This window comes from Orycteropus afer, unplaced genomic scaffold (assembly GCF_000298275.1).
Source record: "Orycteropus afer afer isolate SDZICR_OR568_19922 unplaced genomic scaffold, OryAfe1.0 scaffold00559, whole genome shotgun sequence".
Classification (NCBI taxonomy): domain Eukaryota; kingdom Metazoa; phylum Chordata; class Mammalia; order Tubulidentata; family Orycteropodidae; genus Orycteropus; species Orycteropus afer.
The window spans coordinates 501,735-513,951 of NW_006922146.1; positions in this window are offsets into that span (position 1 = coordinate 501,735).

The following is a 12,217-nucleotide window of genomic DNA, read 5'->3' on the forward strand; positions in this document are numbered from 1 at the left end:
GTAAATTTTGGTCAATGACATGAGACAAAGTATATGTGAACTGCTGTATGAAAAGTGAATTTACTCTGTAAATCTTCACCCAAATCAAAATAAAATAAAAAAAAAAAAAAAGAAAGAAACATCAGATAATCTCAAAACAGTATCCTGTTAACCCCTCCCCCTGGGAAACCTTTGCATCTCCTCAAACAATACTTTTCTCTCATCTAACTGTTCCTACCCTTCTCCAGGATGATCATTTAATGTCAGGCTCCTGTATCTTTTAAAACCATCTCATGTGCCACCGGTGGCACCCCTCACTTTGAAAAAAAATGCATTATCCTATTTAATCTTTAGAGCATCATTGAGTGGGTCATATTCTCCTCCTCTTTTTATAGTTAAGATTCAGAGAGTCATGCTTCCATAGCTCACAGGTGTCAGATCTGCCTTAACCATAAAGCTCAAGCTCTTACCCATTTCACCAACCCAGTGGCTCTCGGTTGTTTAGTGTTGGTGGCACATTTTCAAATACTAGAATTGTTGGCACACTTGAAGAGATGAAAAACTCAAAGCAACACTAAAGAAATCGTTAATAATTAGAATCCAGTCATTATCATTGATCACTGGAGAGAAGACGGACATGATCTGACTTTTAATACAGTTATTGGTCTCTATATTGAGAATATACAGTAGGGGTAAAGGATATTGCAATAATTGCTTCTCATCTCACTTAGCGTGAAAGCCAAAGTTGGCTTTAAGGCCCTGCATAACCTTCCATCCACCTCATCTCTTTCCACTCTCCACCTCACGCACCTCTCTCTATGTACGGGCATCCTCCAGCCCTTAGGCATTCTCCCCACTCCAGACCTGCTTGTGTTTTTTTCTCTCTGCCATGAAAGCTCTTCTGCCAGATAGCTGCTTTTCTCCATCCTTACCACTGTCAGGTCTTTACTCAAATGTCATCTCAGTGAGGCTTTCCTTAACCACTTCTTTAAAATTTACTCCTACCCCTCACATACATACCCAAGTAAATATTCCCCATACTCCTTTGCTGCTTCATCCCCCCCACATGGCATTTAACTTCTAACAAACTATAGAATTTACTAATTTGTGATATTTTCTTTCTACCATACCCACTCCCAGCCATCATCAGAATGTAAGATCTGTGAGAACAGGGATTTTTGGGTGTCTCCTTCACTGCTGTATTCCCAGCTCCTAGGACCTAGAATAGAGTGGGCATTCAGTAAGTCATTGTTGAGTGAATACATTCTTTATGAATGCTGATTATTTCTAGAGGGGTAAAGTCCTAAAGGGAGCTCTGTTGGAGTAGTGCCTAAGGCACTTGACTGCTAACCAGAAAGCTGGCAGTTCAATCCCACCCGCCACTCCTCAGAAGGAAGGTTGGGCAATCTACTTTTGTAGTGATACCGCCTCGGAAAACCAAGGAGGGATGGCTATGAGTCAGATCCGACTCAATGGCAGTGCATTTGGTTTTTTTGGTTTAAAGTCCTAAAAATAAAATTATCACATTACAGAATATGGACATTTTAAAGATTCTTGATACACATTTCTAAAACTCTGTCCTACCCCAAGGTTGAATCAATTTACTAAACTCCCATCAGAAAATATGAGACATCGGTTCACTGTACCCTCATATTATTTGATATTGTTAACAAAAAACAAGTCAAACCTGTTGCTGTCAAGTTGCTTCTGACTCATAGTATGTGTCTATCTGTTCTGGTTACCGAGTGCTGCTCTGACAAGACTATACCACCAGTGGGATGCTTAAACAAACAGAAGTTTATTCTCTTACACTTTGGAGGCTTAAGTCCGAGTTCATAGTGCCAGGCTCTAGGGGCTGGGTGAAAGCCCCTCAACCTTGAGCTTCAGCTCTGCCTCCTGCTCCTGGTCCACTGGAACTAGAGGCTTTTCTTCACTCAGCTACCCAAGGTTGACAAGTAATAAGGCACAGTCCCAATATTATCAAACCACATGGCAGGCCATTAATTCAAGTCCATTATAAGTCCCAAGGTCGGCAGAGCATGGCAGGCTGCTGAACAACAACTCGGCTACATGCAGGGTTCAAGCGTGCCATAAGCTAGAGACTGCTCCCCAAGACTTCTCCTTATATACAGGAAGCAGACCACATCCCTAAGGCAGCTACTCAGCTGCTCACAGTAGATTCCACCATGGAATTGATTATCAGTCCCATCATGGGGAGTAACTACCACTAGCTAGCTGCCCAGCCACTCAACCAGGCCCAGCCAAGTTGACACACAAACTTAACCACCACATTACCCTATATGAAGAGTAGAACTGTGCCCCACAGGGTTTCCAAGGCTGTAGATCTTTACAGATGCAGACTGCCACGTCTTTCTACCCCAGAGCAGCTGGTGGGCTCAAATCACTGACCTTTCGGTAGCTGATGTTGAGTCAGCTCTGACTTTCGGTGACCTCATGTACCACATAATGAAGTGGTACCCAGTCCTCACCATCTTCATGATGGTTGATGTGTTTGTGGCCACTGTGTATTTTGAGTACCTTCCAACCTAGGTGGATGATCTCCAAAACAGACAATATTCTGTTGTGATCTTAGGGCTTTTGTTGGCTAATTTGCAGAAGTAGATTGTCAGACCTGTCTTCCTAGTTTGTTTTAGTCTAGAAGTTCTACGGAAACCTGTGCACCGTGGATGATCCTGATGGTATTTGAAATACTAATGGCATAGCTTCAGGATTACATCAACAAACAAGTCGCCACAGTACAGTACACTAGCAGATGGATAGCAGTTCATGTTGTTAACAGTTTTAAATCATCTTTAGCCAGTTTAAGATGCTCTGGTGGCAGAGTGGGTAAGACATTTGGCTGCTAACCAAAAGGTTGGTGGTTTGAACCCACCAGCTGCTCCATGGGAAAAGATGAAGCAGTCTTCTGTAAAGATTTACAACCTTGAAAACCCTGTAGGGCAGTTGTACTGTGTCCTAGAGTGTCACTATGAGTCAGAAACAACTCAGTGGCAGTAGGTTTGGTTTTGGTTTTAGCCAGTCTGGCGTGTGAAAATTATATTTATTTTTAATTTGTGTTGCTTTGATTAGGTGAATATGTATTTGTTTTTTCATGTATTCTTTCCTTTGGAAATGGTCAGCTTGTATCCTTTGCCCATTTTCCTAGTACTTTCTGATTTAGTATGGTGTTTTTCTAATTGATTCATAAGATGTTTTTAGGTAGTAAGGTTACTAACTCTTTGTTACCTGTGTTGCAAATATTTTTCCTAATTTTTCTTTTAATTTTGCTAATGGTGTTCTTTTTCTTTTTTAAAATATTTTCTTATTTAGGTGAGCATTTACAGAGCAAATTAGTTTTCCATTCAACAATTTATACCCAGATTATTTGATGACATCAGTTGCAGTTCCCACAATGTGTCAGCACTCTCTCTGTTTCCACTTTGGGTTCCCCGTTTCCATTGGTCCAGTTTTCCCTCTTCCTGACTTCTTAACTTTGCTTTTGGGAAAATACTGCCCTTTGGTTCTCATGTAGTTGATGGTTCTGAGGACTGTGTTCCTCCTATGTGTTGTTCACATTATAGGCCAGTCTTTTATGTGGGTAGAAGGTGCACTCTGGGAGTGACTTCATTTCTTAGTTAGAAGGATGTCTAAGTGCCATAGTCTCAGGGGTTACACCATTTGCTGTCACACCAGTAAGTTTGGAATGGAAAAGGAGCTCAGGTAGCATAGTGCCCAAGGCACTTGACTGCCTACCAGAAGGCTGGCGGTTCAAATCCACCAGCCACTCCTCAGAAGGAAGATGGGGCAATCTACTTCTGTAGTGATACTGCCTTGGAAACCCAAAGAGGGGTCGCTATGAGTCGAATTCGACTCGATGGCACATAACAACAACAACAACAACTGTAAAGAGTCCAATAGTTGTAACTTAGAAAGCCACTCACAAGCTTTTAAGACCCCAGTCACTACTCACCAAAGTAGGACATAAAATATTGTCTTTATTGACTGTGGTATGCCGCTTGATCTGGATGTCCCCTGAGACTATGGTCCCTAGCCCTCAAGCCCAGTATCTCACTCCTGAGAGACGTTTTGTTGTGGCTAAGAAGTTTTCATGACTGTGTCCCCCTGTGTACTCCATCATATACATGGTATATTGCAGCATGTACGAATATATATATGTGGGAATATCTGCTACTAACCCTACATATGCACATGGGTGTGCTCCCATAGGCCCAGCCTTGTTCAGCTTACGCAGTTTTCTGTATATCCACTTATAAATTATTTTCTGTTGTTACTTGTTGCAGCATTATATATTTAATAGTATTTACCATTGTTGCCTTTCACTCTTGCAGAGCTTTGTTGTCTTCCTTTGCTTTGCTTATATACATAACCCCAATGTTATGTAGTCTGTCCCTTCACCACAGTTAACACGTGTACATTTATCAAGTTAGTGATTTTCCCTCTCACCTCCTTCCATCCCAGGTAACCATCAAAGAATGTTTCTTTCTGTGTGTAAACATTTTCTTGACTCTTTATAATAGTGGTCTCATACAATATTTATCCTTTTGTGATTGACTTTTTTCATTCAGCATAATGCCCTCCAGGTTCGTCCATGTTGTAGGATGTTTTACGGATTTATTGTTATTTTTGTATCCACAGTTTGTTCATCCATTTATCTGTTGATGGGCATTTAAGTTGTTTCCATCTTTTTGCTATTGTGAATAATGCTATAATGAACATGGGTGTGCATATGTCTGTTCATGTCACAGCTCTTATTTCTCTAGGATATATACCTAAGAGTGGGATTGCTGGATCATATCATATTTCTATTTTTAGCTTTTTGAGGAAGCATCATACCATTTTCCATAGTGGTTGTTCTGTTTTACATTCCCACCTGCAGTTGTATGAGAGATCCAGTCTCCCCACAACCTCACCAGCATTTGTTGTTTTCTGTTCCTTTTGATCAGTGCCATTATTGCTAGTGTGAGATGGTATTTCATTTTAATTTTTATTTGCATCTCTCTAATGGCTTACGCAAGAATGACATAGCAAGGATTGTGAGGGTGGCACAGGACCGGCAGTATTTCGTTTTGTTGTACATAAGGTTGTTATGAGTCAGAGCTGACTCAGTGGCACCTAACAACAACACCAATGGCTGATGATGCCATGTTTGTTAACCACCTGAATGTTGTCTTTGGTGAAGTGTCTGTTCATATCCTTTGCCTGTTTTAAATTGGATTGTTGGTCTTTTTTTGTTGTTGAAGTGTTGGAGTTTTCTATAAATTTAGAGATTTGACCCTTCTCAGATATGTCATTGCCAAAGTTTTTTCCCCCAATCTGTGGGTTCTCTTATTACTCTTTTGGAGAAACCTTTTGATGAGCATAATTTTTTTTTATTTTTTAGGAGGTCCCAGTTGTCTAGTTTATCTTCTGCTATTTGTGTACTTTTAGGTAAATTTGATTGTCAATTTATACCATAAATTAGGGCCCTTAGGTAACTATTTCTTCTTCTATGATATTTATAGTTTTAGGTTTTTTTTCATTTAGGTCTTTGATCCATGTTATGTTAGTTTTGTGTATGGTATGAGGTATGGATCCTGATTGATTTTTCTGCAAATGGATATCCAGTTTTGCCAGCACCATTTGTTAGAGACTCTTTCCCATTTAATGTATCTTGACCCTTTGTCAAAGATCAACTGTCCATAGGTGAATGGATTTATTTCTTTGTTCTCAGTTCTGTTCCATTGGTCTTTCTGTCTGTTGTTGTATGAGTACTAGGCTGTTTTTCCTACCATGGCTGTATAGTAGGTTCTGAGACCAGGAATTGTGAGGCCTCCTACTTTGTTCTTCTTCGGTAATGTTTTACTTTTCCAGTGCCTCTTTTCTTTCCATATCAAGTTGGTAATTAGTTTTACTATCTCGTTAAGGAGTGTTGTTGGTATTTAGACTTGTTGTTGTTGTTATGTGCCCTTGAGTAGGACCCGACTCATAGCGACCCCTCCTTGAGTTGCCGAGGCAGTATCACTACGGAAGTAGATTGCCCCATCTTCCTTCCAAGGAGTGGCTGGTGGATTTGAACCGTCAGCCTTCTGGTTAGCAGTCAAGTGCCTTGGGCACTATGCTACCAGAGCTCCCGGGATTTAGACTAGGATTGCATTATCTCTATAGATTACTTTAGGTAATACTGGTATTTTCACAGTGTTAAGTCTTTTTATCCATAAAAGCATTTTATGTATTTTCTATTTATGTAGCTCTCTTTTGTTTTCTTGCAGCAGGAATTTGTAGTTTTCTTTAAGTCTTTTGTCTCCCTAGTTAGATTTCTTCCTACGTATTTTATCTTTTCAGGAGCTATTGTAAATGGTGTTGTGTTCTGCTTACCTTTCCAGAGTTCTCTTTGTCAGTGTAAAGGAATACAACTGATTTTTGTATGTTGATCTTCTCCCCTGCCAATTTACTGAATCCTTCTATTAGTGCTAGTAGCTTTCTTGTAGAGTTTCTGGGATTTTCTTTGTATAGGATCACACATCTGAAATAGGGATAGTTTTAGTTCTTCCTTACCAATTTGGGTGCCTTCCCCCCCCCCCCTTCTTGCCTTATTGCTCTGGCTAGGACTTCTAATACAATATTAAATAAAAGTGATGATATACCAGGCATCCTTGTCTGGTTCCTGTCTGAAAGGATTCAAGGGGAATCCTTTCGGTTTCTTTCTAATGAGAATAACATTGGCTTTAGGTTTTGTGTTTATGCCCTTACTTAAATGTTGAGGAATTTCCCTTGTATTCCTATTTTGCTGAGAGTATTTATCAGGAAAAGTTGTTGGATTTTCTCAAATGACTTTTCTGTGCAATTGAGATAATCATACGATTCTCTTCCTTGCATCCCTGGTATGAATCCTACTTGGCTTTTTTTTTTTTTTTTTTTTGGTGGTGGTGTTTTTTTTTTTTTAATATGCTGTTGAATTCTGTTGAGTAGGATTTTGTTGAGAATTTTTGTGTCTATATTCATGACGAATATTGGCCTATAATTTATTTTCCAGTGGTACCTTTTCCTGGCTTTGGTATTAGGATTATGCTGGCTTCATAGAATTAATTCAGGAATATTCCTTCCTTTTCTATGATCTGGAATAGTTTGAGCAGGATTGGTGTCAACTCTTCTCAGAATGTTTGGTAGAATTCTCCAGTGAAGCTGCCTAGGCTGGGGCTTTTTTGTTGTTTTGGGAAATTTTTTTATATAACCTTTTTAATTTCTTCTTTTGTTATAGGTCTTTTCAAATTTTCTATCTCAGTTCGTATTAGTTTAGGTAAATAGTATGTTTCTAGAAATTTGTCCATTTCATCTAGGTTTTTAAGTTTATTGGAGTACAGTCTTTCATATTTTGTTATGATCTTTTTCATCTTAGTTGGTTCTGTTATAATGCCACCCATCTCATTTGTTCTTTTCTTACTTGTTATTTTGTATCACTTGTTATTTGTATCATCTCATTCTTTTACTTTGTCAGTTTGGTCAGTGGTTTGTTTTATGATGTTCTTTTACATATTATTTTCTTTTTGATGCAGTTTTTTCTTTTTGGTTCTTTTGCTTTATGTCTGAAAAGATGTGATCTACTTCTTTGATCAAGTGTTCACTTGTAATTTATTTTAGTTCTCTTATTTACTAACTCTTCTTAATTTTTTGAGTTATTTAAAATTCTTAATTAGTTCTTCTTAATTAAGCATCTTTTTTATTAAAGAGCTTCTTCACTTAATCTCTACTTTATCATGTTGTGTGAGCCAGAAATCTATTTCTCCCTTTAAATAGTAAACTATATTGACTACATCTCTCTTTTCCCAGTAACTGGAAATGACATCTTTATTGTATACTAAAACTTTATCTGTGGGGGCAGTGATGGTTCAGTGGCAAAATTCTCACCTTTTATGCAGGAGACCCAGGTTCTATTCACAACCAATGTACTTCATGCATAGGCACCACCAGTCTGTTGTTGAAGGCTTGCATGTTGCTGTGATGCTGAACATGTTAGAGCAAATCTTCTGGTCTACGATGGACTAGGAAGAAAGGCCTGGCGATGTACCTCAGAAAGTCAGTCAAGGAAAGAATCCTGTGGGCCACAGTGGCCTGATCTGCAACCGATGACAGGGATGGTGTAGGACTGCACGGCATTCTGCATGGGGTCACCAGGAGTCAGGGGCCAACTCAACAACAGTTAACAGCAACAACAGCAAATCTTTGTCTATACCGAAGTCCGTTTCAACTCTTTAAATTCAGGATTGTTTCTATTTTTCTTTTGCCAGAACCCAACCCAATTAATTATTGCAGCTTTGAAATGTATTTAATATCTTCTTTTAAACTTTTTTTTTCTCTTACTGTTGGTTATTCTAAATAAATTTTAGAATCATTCTGTCAAGTTCAGGAACAGTTGTGGCATTAACTTCCTAAAATGAAAATCAGATCATAATTGTACCTGTGGAAAATCTTTCTATGACTCCTCACAGCCTTTAGAATATAAATGCCAGACTCCTTGATGTGGCATCCGTAGCCTTCTTAGACCTGCCTCAGCCAAAATTTCCAGTCTTTAGGAGCTCTGGTAGCATAGTGCCTAAGGCACTTGACTGCTAACCAGAAGGCTGGCGGTTCAAACCCACCAGCCACTCCTTGGAAAGAAGATGGGGCAATCTACTTCCATAGTGGTACCCCCTCGGAAATCCAAGGTGCGGTCGCTATGAGTCGAGGCTGACTCAATGACACATAACAACAACAACAATGGATAGCTACATCTGGAACTTACACTTCACATCTGCACCCATATCACACATGCTAGTTCTCATTTCCCTGTCTTCCCTCATGCTGTTCCATATGCCTTTAAGTACCTTAACCCCCCCCCCCAATCTTCTTTGTTTAGTTGGCTAACTCCCTTTTACCCTTAAATCCATCATCACTTCCCTGACAACTTTTACCCCAGCCAAGCTTCAGTGGTCACTCGTGTGTCATGTCACCCTGTGCATGCCTCTGTCACCTCAAAGCCCATTGCTTCATGTTAGGAGTTTGTCTTCCCTGTGAGCTCTGTGGCAGCATCCCTTTTTCATCTCTGTACTTCTAGCACCTGGCATGCTAGCTGGCACACAGTAGGTGATGTGGAGGTTGGGTTAGAGGAGAATATTCAAAAATGGAATTAGGGAAAGAGATTGTGGCAATAATCAAAGTGAAAGATAATTAGGGTCTAGACTAGGACAGTGGTGAGAAAAATAGAGGGTGAGGGACACATTTGAATGATAAATAGGTAAAATTGACAGGGCTTTGGGTCTGGTTGAATGTAAGAGCAAGGGCAAGATACTTTGAATTTCAGATTTCCAACTCTGACATCCAGGTGGATGTTAGTACCTTAATCCTATGTGGACATTCAAGAGGACAGACAGACTTAAAAAGGATAAGATCAGGACAATTTTAGATGAGCTGTGAATTGAAGATCTTTTATGATATCCAATGCAGATGTCTAATAGGTCATATACTTTTATTATTCAAACCAGGGGTCTTTTGATAGTGCAAGGGGCATGTAATTTAGTAGGTCAGACTTGTTTACTTACATTCACAAGGTAGGATAAAAATCACCATAAGCCCAAAGCTGATTCCTGTGAGGTGGAGAGTCAGACATACCTCCACTCTCCAACTTTTTTTTTTTTTTAATCAACTCTGACACCAGCTGTTCCTCTCACAGAACTCTCTACTTCTGTGCTGGGTTCCTTGCAATGGCCACACAGAACTTACAGAATTCGCTGTTATGGGGTACATTAAGGAGCTCTGGTAGCATAATGGCTAAAGCATTTGACTGCTAACCAGAAGGCTGGCGGTTCAAACCCACCAGCCACTCCTCGGAAGGAAGGTTGGGCAATCCTACTTCCGTAGTGATACTGCCTCGAAAACCCAAGGAGGGGTCGCTATGAGTCGGGGCCGACTCGACGGCACATAACAACAACAACAACAACAAGGAAGTAACAGGCTACAACCACAGGATCAAGATCAACTTGTGAGTAACAGGAACAACTCAAGAGATAGGATACAGTTTGTCAGTGAGAGAAGCTTCCAACCAAGGTAGTTATCAGCTCCTTCTTGGCTGTGCCCACAGGCAGGCCATGCCTCTCAGGTGGGATAGCCTCCTCTCCACTGGACTAGCCTTCTCTCAGCTATGTCAGCTGGTGTCCTTTGCTGCCAGGCCCCTTTCATCCTCTGCCCTGCTCAGGCAAGTGTTACAGCTCTTTAGCTCTGCTAACAAGTACCCTGAAGTACCCTACTCCACCAGCAAGCCTGCTGGCCAAAGGCATTTAGCTCTCTTTCTCCACAGGTTGGCAAGCCCATTGCAAACTGCCTTGCTCCATGAACTGGGAAGCCCACTACAGCTATCTTGTGCTGGTCTCCTGGTTCTTGCCACTCATACTGCTGTTCCGTCTCTCACTGTCTTCAGTGTTATAGCTCTCTTTCTCTCTCTCTTTCTCCGGTGTTTTGGAAGTTCTCAACACAGGGACCCTGAGTCCAAAAGATGTGCTGTGCTCCAAGGTCGTCTTCTTAATGGTGGTGATGTTCCCCTCAACCTCTGTGGGATTGGCCCTTTTATAAGCCTACTCCTCCTGTCAAGACCATGAACTGAACAGTCACTTATGTAGACCACAGTCACCTAATTTCCATAGCAATCAACTAATCCTCGCAAGGGTTTTACACACCTTATTGGCATAGTAAACTGTCCAATCCCTACAAGATTGAGGCCTAGCAAATCATCTTAGCATAACTGCAAACCCATGTCCAGAAAGGCCATATATAAAGAGAAACCCATTGCACTGTGGGGTGCTATTAACAATTATGGCAGGACAACCAGTATGAACCAGGAATGCCCCAGACAAACTGAGATGTATAGTTTCTCTACATATAAGGATCATATCTGAAGCTCAGAGAGAAAGGTTAATGATCTGTGAGTCATTAGTATACAGGTACCCTGGGGGAGGATAAAGTTGCCTAAGGAGTGTTTATAGGGTGAGCAGAAGAAAGGAAGGGACAGAAACAAATCATAGAGGATACAAACATTTAGACAGTGATTATCAACTGGGAAATATTTCAAAACACTCATGCCCCCAAATTTCCTGAAGATTGAGCTATCCTACCCAAGCATCCTCACCTCCTACCCACTCCCATTCCCTTGCCAGGCTCCAAATAGCAACTGGAGGTGATTTTTAAAAAGCTAAGAGGTACAGGTTTATAGGGGGGTGGAGGAAGAGGAGCTGACAGAGGAAAGGAAACTAACAGTGGCCAGAGAGATAAGAACCAGGAGACTATAGTTTGACCAAAGTTACCAAAAGAAACAGTTGGAGGAAGAAGGAGGTGGTCAGTAATGTCAAGTGCTACCAAATGCTAAGGCAAGTAACGAGCAACTGAAATGTGTCACTGGCCTGGCAGTTACGGGGGACTGGCCCCCTTTGCTGGGATGGCCAGTAGTTGTCTGCAGAAGCAGAGGAGGCAGGATGATAAATGAAGCTGTAAAGGATAAAGACAGAAGCAGCCACCAGTGTTCCTGCTGCACTGGAAGGGGGGGAGTTGTTTCCCGTTTTAAAAGTGAGGCTAAAGTTTTGAGTCTGTAATTTATTGGCATCAGGAAGGAGCCAGTAAAGAGGGCAAGGCCGAATGTACAGGAGAAGGAAGAGAAACCAGTCTGTAGTCATACATAAGCCATTTAACTCAGGCCCACTCCCTGGTCATAAGTCCCAGTGACATGGTTGAATGCCACCAAGCCGGTCCGGTAGGAGTTACTCTGACTTTGAAAACCATCATCCATATGTCTTTCTGTTTGGTAGACTTGGGTTCTAGATTTTTCTTCCTCATTTTCTAAAGACTGAAGATGGAACCTTTGAGTAGAATACAAGTTTAGCTTCTAATATATTGATTTGTTGAAATGCCACTGTTAAAAGTGTTGATAACCTATCAGTTATGGCTTGAGATGATGTATCCTTGTTGATAGATTTAGAAACATATGCTGAAAGTAACATATTATATCAGGACATATGTGTGTGTATTTACGTGGTTGTATGTATTAGATGAAAAAGTGAGTTTTTAAACTAAGAATTGATTTTTTTCTTCCTTAAGATGTTCCATTAAAAAAAGTTTTCAGAATAGAAGCTGTTCCGTTTTCTGAGCTGCTATCTCATAGTAAGAAGTTGTGCGATTCACTTCTCTGAGGGAAGAGGCAAGGATACCAACAAAAGCA